Source organism: Rhinoderma darwinii, chromosome 1 (assembly GCF_050947455.1).
Source record: "Rhinoderma darwinii isolate aRhiDar2 chromosome 1, aRhiDar2.hap1, whole genome shotgun sequence".
Classification (NCBI taxonomy): domain Eukaryota; kingdom Metazoa; phylum Chordata; class Amphibia; order Anura; family Rhinodermatidae; genus Rhinoderma; species Rhinoderma darwinii.
The window spans coordinates 608,009,274-608,030,988 of NC_134687.1; the positions used below are offsets into that span (position 1 = coordinate 608,009,274).

At 43.2% G+C, this 21,715-nt stretch overlaps 1 protein-coding gene across 3 annotated transcripts in view; it reads right to left on the minus strand.

The window, feature by feature from the left end:
- The window catches only part of ZNF532 (zinc finger protein 532), a 66,357-nt gene extending 50,651 nt beyond the window's left edge, over nucleotides 1–15,706 (minus strand). The window contains exons 1-2 of one of the 3 annotated variants that reach the window (XM_075841067.1): nucleotides 15,457–15,706; nucleotides 8,694–9,200 (exon numbers count right to left, since the gene is read on the minus strand). The gene's annotated coding sequence lies outside the window, so the exon portion shown is untranslated. Of the gene's footprint in view, nucleotides 1–7,909; nucleotides 8,095–8,693; nucleotides 9,201–9,718; nucleotides 9,806–15,456 lie in introns of those variants that run through there. The other 2 variants (XM_075841072.1, XM_075841080.1) reach the window with 2 other exon arrangements.
- Between the last annotated feature and the right edge of the window lie 6,009 nt (nucleotides 15,707–21,715).

A 21,715-nucleotide genomic window follows, 5' to 3' on the forward strand; every position in this document is an offset into this window, starting at 1 on the left:
TCCTCCTCTGCACTGTGCTGTGAGTGACTTGGAGGAGACAGGCGCAATGACGTCACTACATCGCGCCTGCCTGCACTGAGCCGCTCGCGGCACAGTGAATTCTGGAATTGAACTGTATCTGCGTCCTGTATCTGCAACCGTTGCAACCCCCATAGCTACGCCACTAGACGGCGCCATACACATTAGATGGTCGACCGGTCTTATACATTCAACGTGTATGGCCATCTTTACACTACAGCAGAACATCTGAGAACCGTCCTGTCAGGGTGTTACAGAAGGGGACCCGCACCTATCTCTAGAACAGGCCCGCCTAAACCCCATTCTAGCTTTTTGTGCTCAGGCTGACTCCCGGCCACTTCCTGATTACACGGTCGGAACATAGTCAGGAGTTACAGAAACAGCGTACCTCGCTGAGCTACGCTGTTTCTGTAACTCCCTTAGTAGCAAATGGCAGTTACGGAAGCAGCATAGCATGCGAGCTACGCAGTTTCCGTGACTATTCAGTTCTATGGGAGTTACAGAAACAGCGTACAATCCTTTTTCCTAATGCAGTTTTCAGCAGGAATGAAGTCATTGCCCGGGGAAGATGCTGCCACCCACACATTTCCCCTGATATGTCAAACTGAAATATTAGCCACCCAACCAATATGGTGGGTTACCATGTAATACATGGTTTTGCCAAGTCCTTTAAACCGAGTGGCACTCTTGGTTATGGAGGTCTGTGACCGAATACTGACATGGTGACGGATCTAGGAGGGGCAGGACAGCAATATACAAAGCCCCATGCAAATTCATTGAGTCTTCTCCATCCACGAAGAGAACAGAATATGTCCCAAATCCAAATAGGAGTCTGAGGTAGCCTAAAGCCCGCTTCTTCTCTCATCAGAGGCTCAGGCTGCCCTCCATGCTCTGCTTGTTCAGATTGACTGCTATGTATAAAACACAAGCTTACCAGGAAGTGAACTACAAGCAACAAAAGAAAATTATCAGGTAACTTGGTGCTCAGCTTTAAAGAGATTTTCTGGATTGTAATATTGAAGACCTACAGTATCCTTAGGATAGACAATCAATATCTTATCGGTGGTGGTCCAACTCTCGGCACCCCTGCAGATCAGCTGCAAAAAGGGCCGCGATGCTTACTCATGCACAGCGCCGTAAATCCAGTAGTGGCTGTACCTGGTACTGCAGCTCAGTCCCATAAGGGTATGTGCACACACACTAATTACGTCCGTAATTGACGGACGTATTTCGGCCGCAAGTCCCGGACCGAACACAGTGCAAGGAGCCGGGCTCCTAGCATCATACTTATGTACGATGCTAGAAGTCCCTGCCTCGCTGCAGGACAACTGTCCCGTACTGTAATCATGTTTTCAGTACGGGACAGTAGTTCCACGGAGAGGCAGGGACTCCTAGCATCGTACATAAGTATGATGCTAGGAGCCCGGCTCCCTGCAGTGTGTTCGGTCCACTACTTGTGGCCGAAATACGTCCGTCAATTACGGACGTAATTAGTGTGTGTGCACATACCCTTAGACTGTGCTGCAGGAACAGCCACAGCCACAACTAAATGAACGGCGTTGTGCCTTGGTAAACATTAAAGTGGAGCACTGTGGCCGATGATCAGGAGTCGGCACCCCACCGATAAAATATTGATGGCCTATCCTAAAAATAGGCCATTAATATTAGGTTCCCGGAAAACCCCCTTAATCGGTGTATGGTCCGCTTCCCTCCTCGTACTCATGTTATCTATGAACACAGAAAATTTTAACTCAACCCAAATCAGCTTAGCCGTTCATAACCTACACAGCAGACCGCTACAAAGTGGAGGTCAGCACAGACTGGAATAGACACATAGTGACGCTTTCCAAGACTGAAAACCTGCAACACTGGATGAATGGAGACAGGATATGACTTGTGCTGAGCTGTCAGGAATTCCACTGCAATGCAGAGCTGTGCTACACAACCCGCTACACCAGTGGTGTGCAATCTGCAGACCTCTAACTGTCATGAAACTACAACTCCCACCATACCCTGACAGCAATAATTTATCAGCGCATGCTGGGAGCTGTAATTTCACTACATCTGGATGGCCACAGGTTGCACACCACTGGGCTAGACATTATGTGTATGTCTGCACATTATGTGACACGTTTATGAAGTCCACGTAAGAAAATCGTAGAATGCTGCATCAGGTGCCGTATACTGGACCATATTCCACCCCAGAAGCACTGCTTAGTGATAATATACAGCACTAGAGATGTGTGAAACGCTGAAAATCCGTTACAGATTTCCAGATATATATACACATCCATCGTACCCTGATAGTTACTGGGGCTTTCTAGTTTTATGTAGATAAAAGTAAATCATTGTGTAATTAAAACTTCTGCAGCTTTTTAACATACGTTGTGTTTCAGCTTGTCACCAATTTCTCTGCTTGCGGTCAGTGATCATAAACATTTTTGTTTATATCCAGAGGCTGAAAACCTGCACAGACCTATATAATTGTATCCAGTATATACAATTCTCTGTGCGCTAAATACACTAGCAGCACAAATCTGTCTCCTGTGTACAGTGTACAGTGTATCAGTGCAGGTAAAATGTATCAGCCTATAGTCCAGACTGTTCAGGTCCTCTTACACCTGAGCGGCAAACAATGAGACCGCTCGTTGATCGGCACTTGTTTGCTCCTTTCACAAGCTATGGATGGGGACGAGCGGTCGTTACTCCAATCGCTCGTCCCCATACATCATCATCATGTCGGCAGAGCGTCTCCCTGTTTACACAGGGAAATGCGCTGCCGGCAACGATAATATTTTTGTTTTTTAAAACAATACGACCAGCAGATGATCCAGCGTTTGCTCGTTCATCTGTGATCGCTGCCCTGTTTACAGAGGGCAATGATTGGGAATGAGCGTTCTATGAACGCTTGTCTGCCCGATAATTGCCCAGTGTAAAAGGGACTTTAAGCTCAGAGGATTGTCTACAGTGGATACAATTGAAACAATGTATGATAGTATTATTTGGGCACTGCATGGCACTATTATTTGGTGACAGTATGACATTTATTTGGGTTTTGTATGGTAATATTGTTGTCTGGAAAAACAAAACTTGAACACCATTGCTCTTTTAATATAAATGTAAAGCATTTACTAATTAGTTTCCATTAGCAAAGATGCCCTGATCGCCCAAACAGTGGAGCAATCACCTGAACCTCGAAGTTTAGTAGGTTTTCAGAAAGCTGTGACGGGTCATCACAGATGCACATCACATGGAGTCACCATGTGAAGCACTATATACAGGGGGAGCTATATGTAGGGCACGATCTACAGGGGTGGGCTATTTGTGGAGAACTATATACAGAGGTTGGCTATATGTGGAGCACTATCTATAGGGGGGAGCTATATGTAGGGCAGCACAGTGGCTCAGTGGTTAGCACTATTGCCTTGCAGGGGGCTGTATGTGGGGCACTATCTACAGGGGCTTCTATGTAGGGCACTATCTACAGAGGCTCTATGGGGGTCACTATCTACACAGGGCTATGGGGGCACTAACTACAGGGGGCACGGTGTGTGTGTGTGTGTGTGTGACACAGTGTATGGTACTATTATAATTAGAGGTGCAGTGTATGGCGCTATTATATTTAGGGGTGTTGAGAATTTTATCTTCGTTTATAGGTGCAGAAATGTTTTAAAAGTGAGAAGCTGAAGACATCTGATTTTTTTTTTTTGTGAAACGGCATCTCCCAGCATATCCTTACCATTGTTCGGTCCACACTAGGAGCTGTAGTTTTACGCCGTACAAACCTATACGGCAGGGGTTGCACTAAATTGAGCGCCATTTGTACTGGTGCTGTATATATGTGCTAAGATTTGTTCTGGTGCTGTATATATGAACTGAGCTTGGTTTTGATGCTGTATATACGTATGACCTTGGTTCTGGTATTGTATAGATGTACTGAGCTTGGTTCTGTTACTGTATTTATGTACTGAGCTTGGTTGTTGTACTATATATATGTCATAGCTCGGTTCTGGTACTATATATGAGTCAGAGCTAGGTTCTGGAGCTGTAATTATATAGGAATTGTTTTTAATTCATTGTATATTTAATGGGAACCTGTTTGGTAGTTTTAACCCCTTGAACTGCCACCATGCAGTAATACATGACCTGACAATATTTCCAAATGTGTTTTTTTCAGATGGAGCAAAATCTTTAAAACCATCTTTTAAAACAGCACACACTATATGCTAATTACTCATTAAAGGGTCATGGGGCAGTCCCGCAATCCTGAAGAGTCACATAGTCCTGCCTCCAAACCCACCTTTCCATGTTTAATTGACAGCCCCCTGGCTGATACAACTTTCTCGGATGGGCCATTGCCTTGTACTACTTGGGCACGCACCGAGCAGCGAGGTGTACTCTGCTGGCTTTATCGCTGCACCGCACATGCCAGGGGAGTACAAGGCAACGGCGCATCCGCAAGAGTTTGAGGAGGATGGTAGTAATGTAGAACAGCCAAGGAGATGTCAATCAAAATATGGGTGGCGCCATTTAAATTTTTGCCTCAGGCAGCAGAAAAGCTAGAATTGGCCCTGAGGCTGCAGGCCACTTTAGGCCTGCAGCCTATAAGGTGCTGGGAAGACTCCTTGCGCAGGCCAGCGTGATGACGTCACTGCATCACGCTGGTCTGCGCACGGTCTGGCCTGTGCAGTGCTCCATCCGTCGCAAGAACGGGGCAAGGTAAGTACAATATATATATTTTTCTGGGGGGGCTGTGTGGCACTATATACAAGGGGGGAGCAGGGTGGCATTATATACAAGGGGGGGCAGGGTCGCACTATATACTAGGGGGGCTTTGTGGCACTATATACACGGTGGCTGTGTGGCACTATACACAAGGGGCTGTGTGGCACTGCTAAGGGGGCTGTGTGGCACTACTTACAAGGGGGAGGGCTGTGGCGCAATCTACAAGGGTCTGTGTATGGCACTATCTACTATGGGGGTGGTTGTGTGGCACTATCTACTAAGGGGGGCTTGTGGCACTATGTACAAGGGAGGGGGGCTGTGTGGAACTATATACAGGGGGATCTGTATGGCACCATCTACAGGGGGGCTTTATGGAGCTATCTACAAGGGGGAGGTGTGGGTGTTATCTACAAGTGGGGTGTCACACTGTCTACAGGGGGACTGTATAGCACTGACTACAGGGGGCTGTATGGCACACTCTACAGGGGACACTATCTATAAGGGGGCTGCATGTGGCACCTAGAGGGGCCCAAGTCAGTGCATAACTAGTCACGTGAGCGAAAGGGGCGACATACTACAGAGGTAGTGGAAGGGCGGGGAAAACAGAGCTACGCATACAGGAGGGGAAGACAGCTTCATGTGTTGTGTAGCTGAGGCGAAACCTACTGAAAACTAGTAAACTTCCTGGACCGCTCCTTCGTTCGGGCGATCAGGGCATCTTTACTAATGGAAACTAATTAGTAAAGTGCTTTACATTTACATTGAAAAAGCAATGGCCATGTTTTTGTTTCTCTTGACAACCCTTTTTAAGAAGAGGCGCTGGGCTCTGGTGAAGAGCAGCAAGTGTTTTCCAATTTTTTACTGAGGACTGGCTCATATTTTAAATGAACAATATCAACATCAAGCTGCGTTTAGGCGCAATCATTTTTCATTTTTAATGGCCAAAAACATTTGGTAACAACCAACGTTGTAAATGTTCCTATTAGGGAGTTCTGAATTAATAGCAAGAGGTCCCTTATTCAGGATCCTTATCTACTTTCCAGAGGAGAGAGCAGCTACAAGAGTGTCTTTCTACCTTTGGAGGACTAAGAATGAAATACTTGATTTTGCCTGTGGTGGTGATGCTGTGGAATTAAACACTTGTTGTCGGAATTATCAAAATATACCAGCTGATCACTGGGGGACCCAGCAACACGCCTTGATTGGCTTATCGTTGGGAGACCCATCTAACAAAAAATAGACAACCCTTTTAAGATCAGTCGAGTCTTTTTGAAAGTGTAACCGACCTGAATGATCCAAGTGTGACTGTTAAATAATTGGATCATAATAGAAAAAAAAAACTGTCATGTCTAAAGACTCACACACAGGAATGAATGAAAATACTGAACCAATATGGCGTTCTAGATGGATGCGCAAAATGTGCCCATTATGTCCTGTATGGCTTGCCATAAGTGATTCTGTATAGATTTTGATTTCCTTTGTATTCAAACTTGGCAGCCTTGTCAGTAGAAAGTGCATGAGTCACACTGAACCCATTGCTTTATGGCCTGTATATATGGATCCAATTTTTGTGAGGCAAATTTGGCTTATGTATGGCTCCTCATGGAGCATCCTAGGCTTAATTTTTTTTATATGGACTGCGTATACAAACACGACAGCATAAAGCGGGATGCATAGCTGCATAGATTAAGACCCCATGCACACGACTGTATTTTCGATCCGCAATTGCGGATCAAAGTACGGATCCATTAATTTCTGTTGCACAAGGACACCTTCCCATAGGTTTACGGGAAGGTGTCCTGGCCATAGAAAGAATCCGCAAAAAATAGGACATGTCCTATTTTTCTTATTTTACGGACTGTGCTCCTATACTTTATAAAGGGAGCATGGCCTGCAAATGAGGGTGGCTGTCCGCGGCCGGCGGTGCCTATAATTACGGACCATGATTACGGCTACGGCCGTGTGCAGGCGTCCTAACACTAGCTCCATATTCTGGACCCAAATATATATCATCCCTAAATGGAGCATAAAGCTAGGGCTACATGGTAACTTTCGATGCGCCATAGTTGCGCATGTGATTTTAATGCAATCAGGTTACAGAACTTTTTTTAAAAAATGTATAAAAAGTTACACAAATCTGTTGTACAATAAGAAAATCGCATCTTCCATTGCCATGAATGAGAGTGGTGTCACATGACAGTGATACAAAATTGTTATCCTGTAGCCACAGCGGTAGGGCGATTTTACACGACTGTAATAAAGCCAAATTTTATCGTCCGCAACAACCAATCTCCCAGCGGTTCTACTGAACCAAAGTTAGATCACTGTGGAATCCAAGGTTGACCTAAGTTCGGTTTAGTAGAACCGCGAGGGATCTGAGTATTAAGCCCGTTATACGGATTCAAAAAGGTGTCCGGAATATGGCAGCGTAAAGCCAGCCTTAGGCCACGTTCCCGCACACCGCAGCTGTACCATAGTTGAATCATGCACTTTCCCCCCCCCCTCGAGAAAACTGGGAATGGATCCCATGTAGAGAAGTATTACCGCAATCTTGGGATGCATTCTCGATATTTTCTTAAAAATAAAGAATCTGCGTCAGCCTGGTGGTGTATAAACACGGCCTCCTAATATCTGCCAATCTAAATCGTGACAATGTACATGAAGAGTCATCATTCGGAGCAATTGTAGGATAAATGGTGGTTCCTAAACTTCACAAGGGTTTGTTTGCTATGGATTTCCATATGTGTAGACAGACCATCACAACCCTCAATCCTCACACCCCTAGAGCCAGATTACAACTCATTGTCCCCGCATTCGGATGTAAATTTAGTGAGGCAAAGCTGGCAACTGTCACCAATCCATGACCTGCCTTAATTTCACTCCATATTAACCCATGCCTGTCTACTCTTCATAGAAAACCCACGTAAAACATCGAGCGTCTATATTGAAGATGTTCTAGACCAACCATGGGATCTTCTACTAAACATATCAAGGGCCCTCTGACAGACAACAAAGACCTCCACAGCGTCAGAAGGCCTGAATTTCAAAACGAGCCCTACTCCCCACCAGGCCGTGCATAATACAAGGAGCATCCAGTCCCTGATTCTTGCATTTAACCCTACAAGGAAAATGTAAAAATGTGATTACTTTGGATGATGTGACTTACATTTTCTTTTTAATTATTCGTGTCATCTGGTCACCTCTTCCAGCCAAACTAAGTGGGCTGATGTTGGTTCCTGCTCGAATACAGCTGTAGGCAATCACAGTGAAGAAGAAGGGGGGGGGGGGGACAAATCCAGGCAGGGCCTGTCTCTGCAAAGCCGGCAGTAAACAAGAGGCCCTCAAATATCAATCCAGTGTCCTTTTAGTGAAGCCACCTACATGCATGTGTCTCCAATTATAGCTACGAGCCCGTGGAACCTCGGCAGATGCGGGGGGGGGTGGGGGGTGGGGGGTGGGGGGTAGGTTTAATAGGGAACCATCCGCAGAGTAATTAATAAAAAGCCAGCTCAACAACACATAAGGCACACGAATGTAAATGCAGAGGGCTAGAGCTTGCACCAGCAGCAATGCAAACGTCTGACAAAAGCAGAGGCCTTCTGGTCAATCCTCCCCCTGGGGTGTAAGAAATCAGCCCAAGACAGACCTGACAATAGGAAATAACACTTACACATGATACACGTATTATCATTCCTACCCCCAGAATATCTAGATTCCATGAAAAGCCTTGATGACACCGGGATCTCCTATGAAAAATCCCATAAGACACAGAAGAGAGGAAAAAAAAAAAAAACAGGAATTCAAGGAATTTTCAATTCCAAGTCATGGAGAATTGCAGACCGAATCCCAACCCAAGACAAGGTGGTCAACAGAAACATTGAATGAGCCCTAAAGCATAGCCCAGTTGGTAAACACCCTGTGCCCTATTATTATTATCATTAACCACTTACCCAGTGCAAATATCCCCAAGGCTCTATGGGCGGCCTTATGGTGAGAAGCCTAGTTTCACATTGTGGAGACATTTTCACTATTGTTCTCCATTTTTCTTGATTGAAGCTATTAGAGAGCCAGCAGAAGGCTGGGGCTGGCCAATAGACTAAGCGTCAACCAGGGGGCTGCTGAATTCTTGTTCTAGGAAGTAACAAGAGATCTCTCCAAGGCGGAATATGTTAGAGGTCCATTCTTAGAGTCCTGCAAGCCTTTGTTCCTGTCTTCTTCTTATTCATTACAGCTGCCTCTTGTGTGTCCCTCGTCTGCCACGCTCTCTCGTTTCTCCCAGGCCTCCAGCTTATAGACAAGATGCACAAGCCAGCTCACATGAATGCATGCACACTTTTTTTTTTTTTTCCTAACAAGACAGGTTTTTTTTTTCATTTGCAGCTCCGTGAAATTGGACGTAATTCGGACTCAAGTCGTTATTCACTCCCTTCATTTTCCCCAAAAAATTAAATAGGCACCTGATAAAGAGAGGGAAATAATAGAGTTAAAATGGGCACAAATTGTTACAATGCGTGTTATACGTTGGCGCACGTAAAGCGGAGTTGAAAGGCGGCGGGAATGTACATGTTAAATCGATCGGGAAATGATAAAAAAGCGTAAGATCTGCCTTGTGTGGAAAATTGGACATCAAAGCGAAAGTAATATGACAAATATAATGCAACATATGAAATAATATAATCTAGAACGTCATTTATAATATACAATATGATATAATGTAACAAGTAATATAATATGATGTAATATATAATATTGTACTGTATATCTAATGTAAAATAGAATATAGAATGTATATGTGACATGATATGTAATATAACATATTATGCAATGTGTAATATATAATGTAACATATGATGTTATGCAATGTACAATGTAACATGATATATTGTAATGTATGATACGTAATGTATCATATGATCGCAGATGTAGCAGAGCAGAGTTTGTCACATGACACTATGATGATCTCACAAGGTCTTACCTGTGGTTCTACATAGGACTGCAGGTCAGCTCAGACTATTATCCTGATGCAGCCGCCAAAGAGTTAAACGACAAATTCAGCTCTGCTACCTCTGTAAAGACATGTATTTATGCTACATATAATAGAGTGAATTAATGCCAATTCTTAACTGAAAACAATTGTCCTCTTGCACATGCCCGTCCAATCACGCCCTTTGAACTTTGACCTTTAAATATGGCCCTGCAGTGGCTAATGGGTTCAACTTCCTTTAAAAGTTGCAATGTACTGGTATAGGGCACCTCAGTGCATTTCATACGTGACATCATGCAAGTAGATTCAGTCATACATGTATATTGCAACATTCACCGATACCACATGCATATTATTTACAAAACATGCAATTCGAAATATTACGCCCCAGGTCTATCCGCCCGTTTTCCGCCTCCCTTTCTACCAGTCCAATTTGCTGCTATTTCCAATATTATTTTTACCCTCATTGCTTCTCGAAAAATCCTACAGATCTGAGCTTTATTGCAGCAGAATATATAATGTTACCCGCCCCGTGTAGGCACGCACAATAATGTGGTTTTATTATTGCAAATGTCACGTACCAGTGCTGTGTGTCTTACATACTGAGTGGAAGAAGTACCTTGTTGCAATCTCTTCTCCCTGCCATGTAGGATCTATCCCAACGCAGCTCAGTCACTGCATTGTTCATGAATCTGATCTGCCTCAAACCAGTTCCAGCTGGATCTGGACACCCTACATAAAAGGGGCTATGGCATCCCTAGGATACAAGTCATTAGTCCCAAATTCATAGGCCTCTTCTCATCCAATTCTGCCAATATTTTTGCATTATCCCCACACCCCCTTCAGGAGCATTAACCATTTAACCTGCATTGATAAGAGGTTTAGCAGGGAAGGACGGAGCAGAGTGGGTCAGGCCCCCCTCGTCACCAGCTCCTGCTGCAGTATTCAAGGCTCCTTTTACAGCTGGGAGGAAATTTAAAGGGTGTTATTAAAAGGACAGACGCCGGCGGGTTTTGTGTACGTTAATTGTGGAAATGAAGGATAATTAATTTGTCGTAGTCCACATAGGTCCGTGGTGTATACAGGAGGCTAAATACTGATATTTGATTTACCAGTGTTCTCCAACCAGAGTGTTCTTACAACTCCCAGCAGGGAGCTGCTGGGAGTTGTCATTTTATAACCGCTGGGGAGTCACAAGTTGGAAACTGCTGTCGGGTGTGCCGCCAAACCTGAGGCCGAGTTCACACTGTGTTTTAATTGCGGTTCTAACATGGGTTTTGGTTTTAAAAGATAAACTATCTTTCAGTGAAAGTTTATCCCCAAAAGAAAACCACATGTTAAAAAAACGCAGTGTGAACCCAGTCAAAGGCATACAAATAATAACCTAAAAATGAATACAGACCTCCATACTAGATCCCTAAAGAAATACAGATCCCAGACCCAGAATGCAAGAATAAGTAGACACCAGACCCCTTAAATAGATATGGAACCCATACCAGACCGCTAATTAAACACAGACCCCTAAATAAATAGAGACCCCAGACCAGACCACTAAATAAATACAGATGCAGAACCCCTATATAAAAACAGACCCCAGACCAGACTGCTACACAAATACAGACCCAAGACCGCTAAATATACACAGACTCAGACCTCCTAAAACATACAAACCCCAGACCGGACCGCTAAATAAATACAGACCCAAGACAGCTAAATAAACACAGACTCAGACTTCCTAAAAACAATACTGACCCCCAGAAGGAATACAGACCCAGAACCCCTAAATACAGACTCCAGACCGCTAAATAAATATGGACCTCAGACCAGACCACTAAAGAAATACAGACGCAGAACCCCTATATAAATCCAGTCCCCAGACCAGACTGCTAAATACAGACCCCAGACCTCTTAAATAAATACAGACCAAAGCCCCTAATCTAATACAGACTTTACAGATACTCTCCTCAATCCTGCAGTCCTCTTCACTTCTGGGCGCAGCAGCAGGCAGCACCCTGACGCCGGCCCTGACTCCAGGACGTTGCCTGCAGTGACGCTCAGGAGTGAAGAGGATTGCAGGGACGACGAGTGAGGTTTTAGTCACAACATAAAGCCTAAGGGTATGTGCACACGCTAGCAGGCTTTTACGTCTGAAATGACAGACTGTTTTCAGGAGAAAACAACTGCCTCGTTTCAGACGTAAATGCTCCTCCTCCCATTTTGCGAGGCTTCTCTGACATCCGTAAATTTTGAGCTGTGCTTCATTGAGTTCATTGTCCTGCACTTCTTTTGACGAGGCTGTATTTTTACGCTTCGTCGTTTGACAGCTGTCAAACGACGACGCGTAAATGACAGGTTGTCTGCACAGTACGTCGGCAAACCCATTCAAATGAATGGGCAGATGTTTGCCGACGTATTGTAGCCCTATTTTCAGATGTAAAACGAGGCATAATACGCCTCGTTTACGTCTGAAAATAGGTCGTGTGAACCCAGGCTAAAGGATTTTCCTGCTTTTCTGAAAGTCTGGAGCCTCCCGGACATTACGGGAGATATGGCAAGTATTCTCGTTTATCATCTGGAGGGCACTAGGCCGAGTTCACATAATAGGGCCTAATTTATCAAACTAATAGGAATACAGGCCTTGTTGCCCATAACAACCAATCCTTTCATTTTTCCATAGCATGTAAGAAATGAAGGCGGAGCCCTTATTGGTTGGTATAGACAACACCACCTTTTTTTGTCAGACAGTATTGGCAAATGACACCTGGGTGTTTATTTTTTACCATATACAAACATATCAGCGCTGTAGTAGATAGGATATTGTTGCTCCTGAATTATTATATTTAGTATGTCTTTTTTACTTAGTATCCAGTTCACGTGCATTCGTACATGAGCTGAATTAGCAGACAAAGCTCATGGCTATCAGGTTACTGTGCAGTATAATTCCAGTAATCCGGCAATCCAGAAATTTTGGTAATCCAGCGCTGGTTTCCAGCCCTGAGCTGTAATATAATCTGGAATCTAAGGCCTCATGCACATGACCGTAGCCGTGTGCACGGCCGTGATTTTCGGGTCGGCCGGCTGCGGACTGTCAGCCGCAGGCCGCACGCAAATCGCGGGACATGCACATGGCCGCCGCCATTGTTTTCAATGAGCCCGGACCGCAGAACAGGGCCGTAATAAGACATGCCCGTTCTTTCTGCGGTCCGGGCTCCCGGGCCGTGCAAGGACCGCAAAAACTACGGTCGTGTGCATGGCCCCATAGAAAAGAATGGGGCCGCAATTCTCCCGTGGATTTTCGGGTGAATTGCGGCCGCAAAAACATGTTCGTGTGCAAGGGGCCTTAGGGTATGTGCACACGATAACTGCATTTACGTCTGAAATTACGGAGCTGTTTTCAGGAGAAAACAGCTCCTGCATTTCAGACGTAATTGCTCGTACTCGCGTTTTGCGGGGCGTCCATTACGGCCGTAATTTGGAGCTGTTCTTTATTGGATTCAATGAAAAACGGCTCCAATTACGTCCCAAGAAGTGTCCTGCACTTCTTTGACGAGGCTGTTATTTTACGCGCCGTCTTTTGACAGCGACGTGTAAAATTACAGGTCGTCGGCACAGTACATCGGCAAACCCATTGAAATGAATGGGCAGATGTTTGCCGACGTATTGGAGCCGTGTTTTCAGGCGTAAAACGCCTCCATTACGCCTGAAAATAGGTTGTGTGGACCCAGCCTCACAGTACAAGAAGCAGAAGACTGATCAGAGATAATTAATTGATAGATTTTGAATTATAATTCTCGGTTAGGTAGAGGAGCATCATTTACACGCATTATACAACTGCCCTTATTCTATCTACTTTTTTAGGACCATCTGATAATCCAGAATGTCTGATAATATTTCACCTGTCTCATCCTGTTAATGCCAAATTACTTTATTTTGACAACAGTTTTAGGCCTTATTCACACGGACGTGTCCGTTTTGCGCGTGCAAATGGTCCGTATGTCATCAGCATATGGTGCATATGGCGAAAATCCCGCAGCCGGCATCATTATGACACTGTTTTTATGTTTACAAACAGAAAAGCACGTGGTGCTTTTCTGTATTCATTCATTTATTTATTTTACTACTGTAGCGCGCATCACATGCGGCACCCGTAAGTGCTTCCGTGCGCGATTTGCACGCACCCATTGACTTCAATGGGTGCATGCTGCTCGAAACACGGGCAAGTATAGGACATGTCGTGAGTTTCATGCAGCGCACATACGCTGCGTGAAATTCACTGACAGTCTGAACGGCCCCATTCACTAACATAGGTCCGTGTGATTTTCACTCGCGTAGGATGGACGTATAACACGTTCGTGTGAATAAGGCCTTAATAGTGACCCTTGTCCTTGTATATTTAAATACGGTAAAATTCCTTTAATCCGCCATCAAATTGGACCTAATATTGTTCTACTTACCACCAGGACCATATACTACAGCTACCGATGCTTTTCTTCAAAGACTGACAAATACAAAGGCCTGTGTTGTCGAGGACCCTCCCCCTTGTTTTTTCCATTTATTTCTACAGTACTTGACAAACGTTGTATTACATGGCGGCCATGATGATGAGTGGCCATCCAGTATCTAGAGTTCTCTGCTCTGGCTTGTAGAGGGGATCCCCTTTATGGAGTCCATTTATTTTGTAAAAAATTTTTGTTCGCTTGTCATATTTTTAGCTGATTTCAGAATGTTGCAGATCAAACTTGGAAACAGACAGCTCCAGTCTGTTGTCAGACATGTGACCTCACGACTGAGCTCTGTGTAACTGTCATCTGAGCTCCCATAATGCACTGCTCACTCATAACATGGAACTAGCGGAATTCTAAATGTAGCTTTGAATGTGAAAGGAGAATAAAAGACTCAAAATCAGAAACAGGAAGGTTTTGCAAAGTCAGGTTCTGTTCACGTACGCATTGTAGGCTCTTTTCGCAGAGTAATGGCGGCTATTTTTACCGTAAAAAACTGTCGGGAACCCTAACAGACCCCATTGTAAATCGTACGATGTATCCAGCACAGCGCCATGGCTTGTTCAGCAATGCAGCAGACAAACCCTGACATGATCCTGGCCCGGTGGCATTTGCTGCCTAGTATGGATTCACCATCTTCAGCCCCATTTTCGTTGCGCTCATTTAAAAAAAGACAGAAAAAGCTCCACCACCGGGAAGCTGATTCACATGCACAAAGCAAATCACTAAGGATGGGGGCAGGGAGGAATGTTCCGGCATGCACGGGGGAGGGAATGGGAAATTCTTCTACCTGCATTTGCACATATTGACAATATTACAGTGCGGCAGATATATATAAAATGATCTGCATGCCCATAGCAGCAATAAATTGGCGCAAAAGCTCCATGCTTACAAAAAAATACTGCATGTTGTATTAGATGTCCTGATGGATATAACGAGCGCCAGAAAATGATAAGAAATGGCGCAGAAACGGTTACAGATTTAGTGCAAACCGTAAACCTAGCAACACCGACTATTCACGTAGACGACATCTGAGGAGACAGGCAGTTGTGTTATTTTCTGCTATGATCCCTTATAAACATCTGCATTGAAATCTGCACATATAAGAATCTTATGCATTGATCCCCTCCCCCCCCCCCATATTAAACAATGGATGTGCAATGTCATTTTTTAAATAATATGGGATTAATGGCGACAAATCCTTATGTTTATGTTTCAACCACCTACCTGCAGATCTTCAGGAGAAAGGCTTATATACACCGCTGGATGAGGCTGTCATGGGAGGGAGTCCTATGCATGTGGAGGAAGGAAGCTCAGGCCTGGGCTGACACAAAGGAGCTCCGGCTGCCTACAGGCCATCCCTGGAATAATGAGGTTTACCTCTGCAGCCATGACCGGGCCCAGGAAACATGATCCATCCGGACGACACCACACAAAAGCCTTCACAATGTGCAGAGATTAGACCTCAGTCACACTAGTGTTTGATGATATACAAAAAAAATTAGTCCTCATTGTTTTTATAGTATTTTTATGCATCATCTTATGCATCATCTTTTATCCATTCCAGATCCTGGCAGGGTCCATTTCAATTTTTTTTTTACTGAAGAGGATCCAGGAAACACGCCATATGACCGCTTTTTGGCTGTATTCACAATTTTTGTCAAATTTTACCTTTTTTTAAATGAAAATTACAATAAAGTAGTTTATATAAATGACAACAAAAAATTTACGTAAAAAATACAGTCGGTTTACACATTGTGATGATCACACTTTGACATTGCATTAGACTGCTATTGCGCCTTATTTCCGCTAATATGGGCCTATTGGGTTAAATTAAATAGGATTTTTTTGCAGGCACATTTAAATCTATGGGCCATACTTCTATAGACTATATCCCTCCGATTTTTGTGTGCGTGAGGTCTACGGCCGGTGGTTTATAAACTACTATTTTGCGTACATCCATCTTGGAATATAATTATTATGATTGCTGAGAATAACTGTAACCACATACTAGGATTTGTATCACATGGATCCCGAATACAGAAGTAAAGCTTTTTTTAATAGGGTAATGCTGCATATGGAGTTTTCTTTTTACTCGGAGTCCGCATAAAAAAAACTTGCAGCATGCTCAGAAGTCATTTTAGGCAAACATGGCGCCAATACGATTCTAGATTACGCACCGTATTACAGGCCATGTGCATGAGGCCTTACATTTTACTATGGAAATTCCATTATATTAGGTCTAGACATTTTTTTTTACCACAGTTTTACTGCGATTGTGGTAAAAAACGTAATTATGGTTAAACTGAAAAAAAAAAGAAATAGTGCTTTTTATCGTGGCGCAATATTGATGAATTGTGTCCCTTGCTCTCCACTTCCATACTCGTCGCCACAGACCCCTCCTGCCCCAGTAGTTATTGTCGACAACCCAGCACTTCTGCAGTAGTCATAGCAAAACTTCCTTTTTCCCAGTACTCACAGCAGGCACCACCCCAATTCCCTGATAGTCACCGAGGACACCCCCCTCACACGTCCCCACTATTCACAGTTGACACCTCTTCCTTCTTAGGGTACCCACACACATAGCAAGGATAATATGCGCGTGTTACATGTGGATTTCGGTGCGGATTCACCACAGATTTGACCTCTTCTACATTGAAAAGGGGGAAACACCTCCAACAGAATGAGCATGCTGTGGATTTGAAAATCCATCTGGAAAATGTTTTGCAGCATGTGGATGAGATTTGTTCAAATCTTATCTCGATGACCGGGACTGTACTCCGCTGCGGATTTTCAGCATGGAAAATCTGCGGCATTTCCATCCCGTGTGCAGGGGGCCTTAGGGCTCATTGTAAGAACAACCTTACCACCGACAAGCTACCACAATGCGCCCTCTGCTGGTAGGAAGCTGCATATATGCTACTCATTGCTCTTTGTTGCATTTTGCATCAGTGTCTGGTACCAGGGAGCTTTGCAAGCAAAATGGAGTCGATCACTCAGTGATAGCATCCTCCTCCATCCATTTTGCACTGGGTAACATAATCCAGCTGCTGAATGTATGAAGGGTAATTCCCATTTACGAGGGCAGATTTTCTAGTTGCCATGATAGACCAGATTCCTGTTTTCGTTCCAGTCATAGGGGAAAGGAGCAGGACTTGTGCAAATATGCTCAAAAAAGTGGGTATTTCATGAGGTTTTGTGACTGGATGCAACTGTATCAAACACTCAGCTGTGAGAATAATTAGTTTTATACAAGTTTTCAGCTTCTCAATGTAAATAATAACGTTCCTATTCACTGATAGCAAGCAGAGATCTTGATATAAGGAATAGAATTAAAGCCCTTTTACACCGGCCGATAATCGGCGGTCGTTTGCTCCTGTCTCATGGCCCTATGGATGGGATCAAGCGGTCGTTACTCTGATCACTCGTCCCCATACCTTATTATCATGTCGGCTTCCCGTCTCCCTGTTTACACTGGGAGATGAGCTGCCGACAACGATAATCTTTTACTTTTTTAAAACGATACGACCAGCAGATGATTGAGCGTTTGCGTGATCGCTGCCCTTTTTACACAGGGCAATTATCGGCAATGAGCGTTCTATGAACACTCGTCTGCCCGATAATCGCCCACTGTAAAACCCCCTTTAAAAAAGTAGATAAGAAAATTACAGAACATTTGTATTATAAAATAATTAAGCTTCTGGTGAACAAAATGTAGAAGACAAGACATGTGCAATAATAAGCCACACCCCTTTTCCACCCAAAAGTGTTTAGAAACGCCCCTTTCAATGTAAATTAGCATAACGCTGCCCATTTGCTGCATGGTTTGCAGGACAGTCTCACAAAAATTGGGATTGTTGGTATGTTTGTAACCATTAATGACAATTAGTTGATTGCAAAAAAAATTTCATGGGGAAAAGAATCATTATAATTGTTGTAGAAATCTTATAGTGTATGTCCCGTTAACATTGTGTGGCCTATCAGAATGCTGGATGGATTGGAGGCAAATTCTATGTCCAGATTTATGCCATGGGTGAGCACTTTACCATTAGTGATGTTGCACTAAATAATGCTATTGCTACAATATACTATTCCTATCTGCAGTTTTTATTTGATACAAAGGAAATCCTTCCCAGAAATATGGTCAGGAGCAAATCAGGGCTGATTAGATAAGACTGACCATACTGTACTTGTATATGGGATCCAGCTGGTTAAACTGACACAATGTACTATTAGCGCACAAAATACAGCTGCTATGTATTCATGTCTGGTTTCAGTCTAGGTGTAGATCAGTGCTCTGAGAATGTCTTTGATGTATTCACACCTGCCAGTTTGTGTGCTGCAGATAACCAGTTAGTGTAGCACATAGAACAGCCACATGTAAAAACAATGCATACTTTCATTACATGGTTTTCCATGGTATTTTTAGAATATAAAAGAATATAATTATTCTAATACTTCCCCTTACAAGATGATTACTGCTATAATACTGCCCCCTATGCACAAGAATAGAACTACTATAATACTGCCCCCTATATACAAGAATACAACTACTATAATACTGCCTCCTATGTACAAGAATATAACTACTATACTACTGCCCCTATGTACAAGAATATAACTACTATAATACTGCCCCCTATGTACAAGAATATAACTACTATAATACTACCTCCTATGTATAAGAATATAACTACTATACTACTGCCCTTATGTACAAGAATATAACTACTATAATACTGCCCCTATGTACAAGAATATAACTACTATAATACTGCTCCCTATGTACAAGAATATAACTACTATAATACTACCTCCTATGTATAAGAATATAACTACTATAAGGGTATGTGCACACGCTAGCTGTCATTACATGTGAAAAGACAGACTGTTTTCAAGAGAAAACAGCTGCCTCGTTTCACACGTAAATGCTCCTCCTCGCATTTTGCGAGCCGTCTGAGACGCTCGTAAATCTTGAGCTGTGCTTCATTGAGTTCAATGAAGAACAGCTCAAATTACGTGGCAAAGAAGTGCCCTGCACTTCTTTGCCGAGGCAGTCCATTTACGCGTCGTCGTTTGACAGCTGTCAAACGACGACGCGCAAATTACAGGTCGTCTGCACAATACGTCGGCAAACCCATTCAAATTAATGGGCAGATGTTTGCCGACGTATTGGAGCCCTATTTCAAGACGTAAAACGAGGCATAATACGCCTCGTTTACGTCTGAAAATAGGTTGTGTGAACCCAGCCTTATACTGCTCCTATATACAAGAATATAACTACTATAATCCTGCCTCCTATGTACAAGAATATAACTACTATAATACTGCTCTTATGTACAAGAATATTACTATAAGGGTATGTTCACACGGCTTATTTACGGACGTAATTCGGGCGTTCTCCGCCTCGATTTACGTCCGAAAATGCAGCTCGATAGCGTCGGCAAACATCTGCCCATTGAAAGCAATGGGTTTTACGTTGGTCTGTTCCCACGAGGCGTAAATTTACGCGTCACTGTCAAAAGACGGCGCGTAAATAGACGCCCGCGTCAAAGAAGTGCCTGTCACGTCTTCAGACGTAAATAGAGTCTATAATAGTGCTCCTATATACAAGAATATAACTACTATAATACTGCCCCTATGTACAGGAATATAACTACTATAATACTGCCCCTATGTACAAGAATATAACTACTATAATACTGCCACTATGTACATGAATATAGCTACTATAATACTGCGCTCTATGTAGAAGAATATAACTACTATAATATTGTCCCCTATGTACAAGAATATAACTACTATAATACTGCCCCTATGTACAGGAATATAACTACTATAATACTGCCCCCTATGTACAAGAATATAACTACTATAATATTGTCCCCTATGTACAAGAATATAACTACCATAATACTGCTCCCTATGTACAGGAATATAACTACTATAATACTGTCTCCTATGTACAAGAATATAACTACTATAATACTGCCTCCTATGTACAAGAATATAACTACTATAATACTGCCTCCTATAGACAAGAATATAACTACTATAATACTGCGCTTATGTACCAGAATATAAGTACTATAATACTGCATCCTATGTACAGAAATATAACATATAACTACAATAATACTGCCCCCTATGTACAAGAATATAACTACTATAATACTGCCCCCTATGTACAAGAATATAACTACTATAATACTGCCCCATATAAAAAACAATATAACTACTATAATACTGCCTCCTATATGCAAGAATATAACTACTATAATACTGCCCCTATATACAAGAATATAAGTACTATAATACTGCCCCTATATACAAGAATATAACTACTATAATACTGCCCCTATGTATAAGAACATAAATACTATAATACTGCCCCATATGTACAACAATATAACTACTGTAATACTGTCCTCTATGTACAAGAATAATTAAAATTTACTCTCCGAAATTTTTATTTCCTGGAGTCCGTAGGCAGCACAACACATATGGGTTTTAGTCCCCTAGGTACAATTAAGCAGAGACAGGTTAATTAGCAATAAGCATTAAGCAATTAAGGACTTCCCCTATAAGGGTATGTTCACACGCCCTATTTCCGAACGTAATTCAGACATTTTACGCCTCGAATTACGGCAGAAAAAACAGCTCCAAACCGTCTGCAAACCTCTGCCCATTGAATTCAATGGGTCTTACGGTGTTCTGTTCAGACAGGCTTTTGTTTTACGCGCCGCTGTCAAAAGACGGCGCGTAAAAAGACGCCCGCCTCAGAGAAGCGCATGTCACTTTTTGGGACGTAATTGGAGCCGTTTTTCATGGACTCCAATGAAAACCAGCTCCAATTACGTCCGTAAAAGACGCTGCGAAAAACGCGTGCACTTGTCAAAACGTCAGAAATTCAGGAGCTGTTTTCGCCTGAAAACAGCTCCGTAATTTCAGACGTAATTGGCGTTGCCGTGTGAACATATCCTAAGAATGTACCGGTAACCAGGCCCCAGCGTATTTTTACGAAGCAATAGCCATAAGTTCTGCCAGGGAGGGAAGCTTGTGCTACCTACGGACTCCAGGAAATAAAAATTTTGGTGAGTACATTTTCGTTTTCCTGATCGTCCTTGGCAGCACAACACATATGGGACTTGCCAAGCAATAGCTAAATAGAGAACTAAATAGAGACGCCCGCCTCAGAGAAGTGCATGTCACTTCTTGGGACGTAATTGGAGCCGTTTTTCATGGACTCCAATGAAAACCAGCTCCAATTACGTCCGTAAAAGACGCTGCGAAAAACGCGTGCACTTGTCAAAACGTCTGAAATTCAGGAGCTGTTTTCGCCTGAAAACAGCTCCGTAATTTCAGACGTAATTGGCGTTGCCGTGTGAACATATCCTAAGAATGTACCGGTAACCAGGCCCCAGCGTATTTTTACGAAGCAATAGCCATAAGTTCTGCCAGGGAGGGAAGCTTGTGCTACCTACGG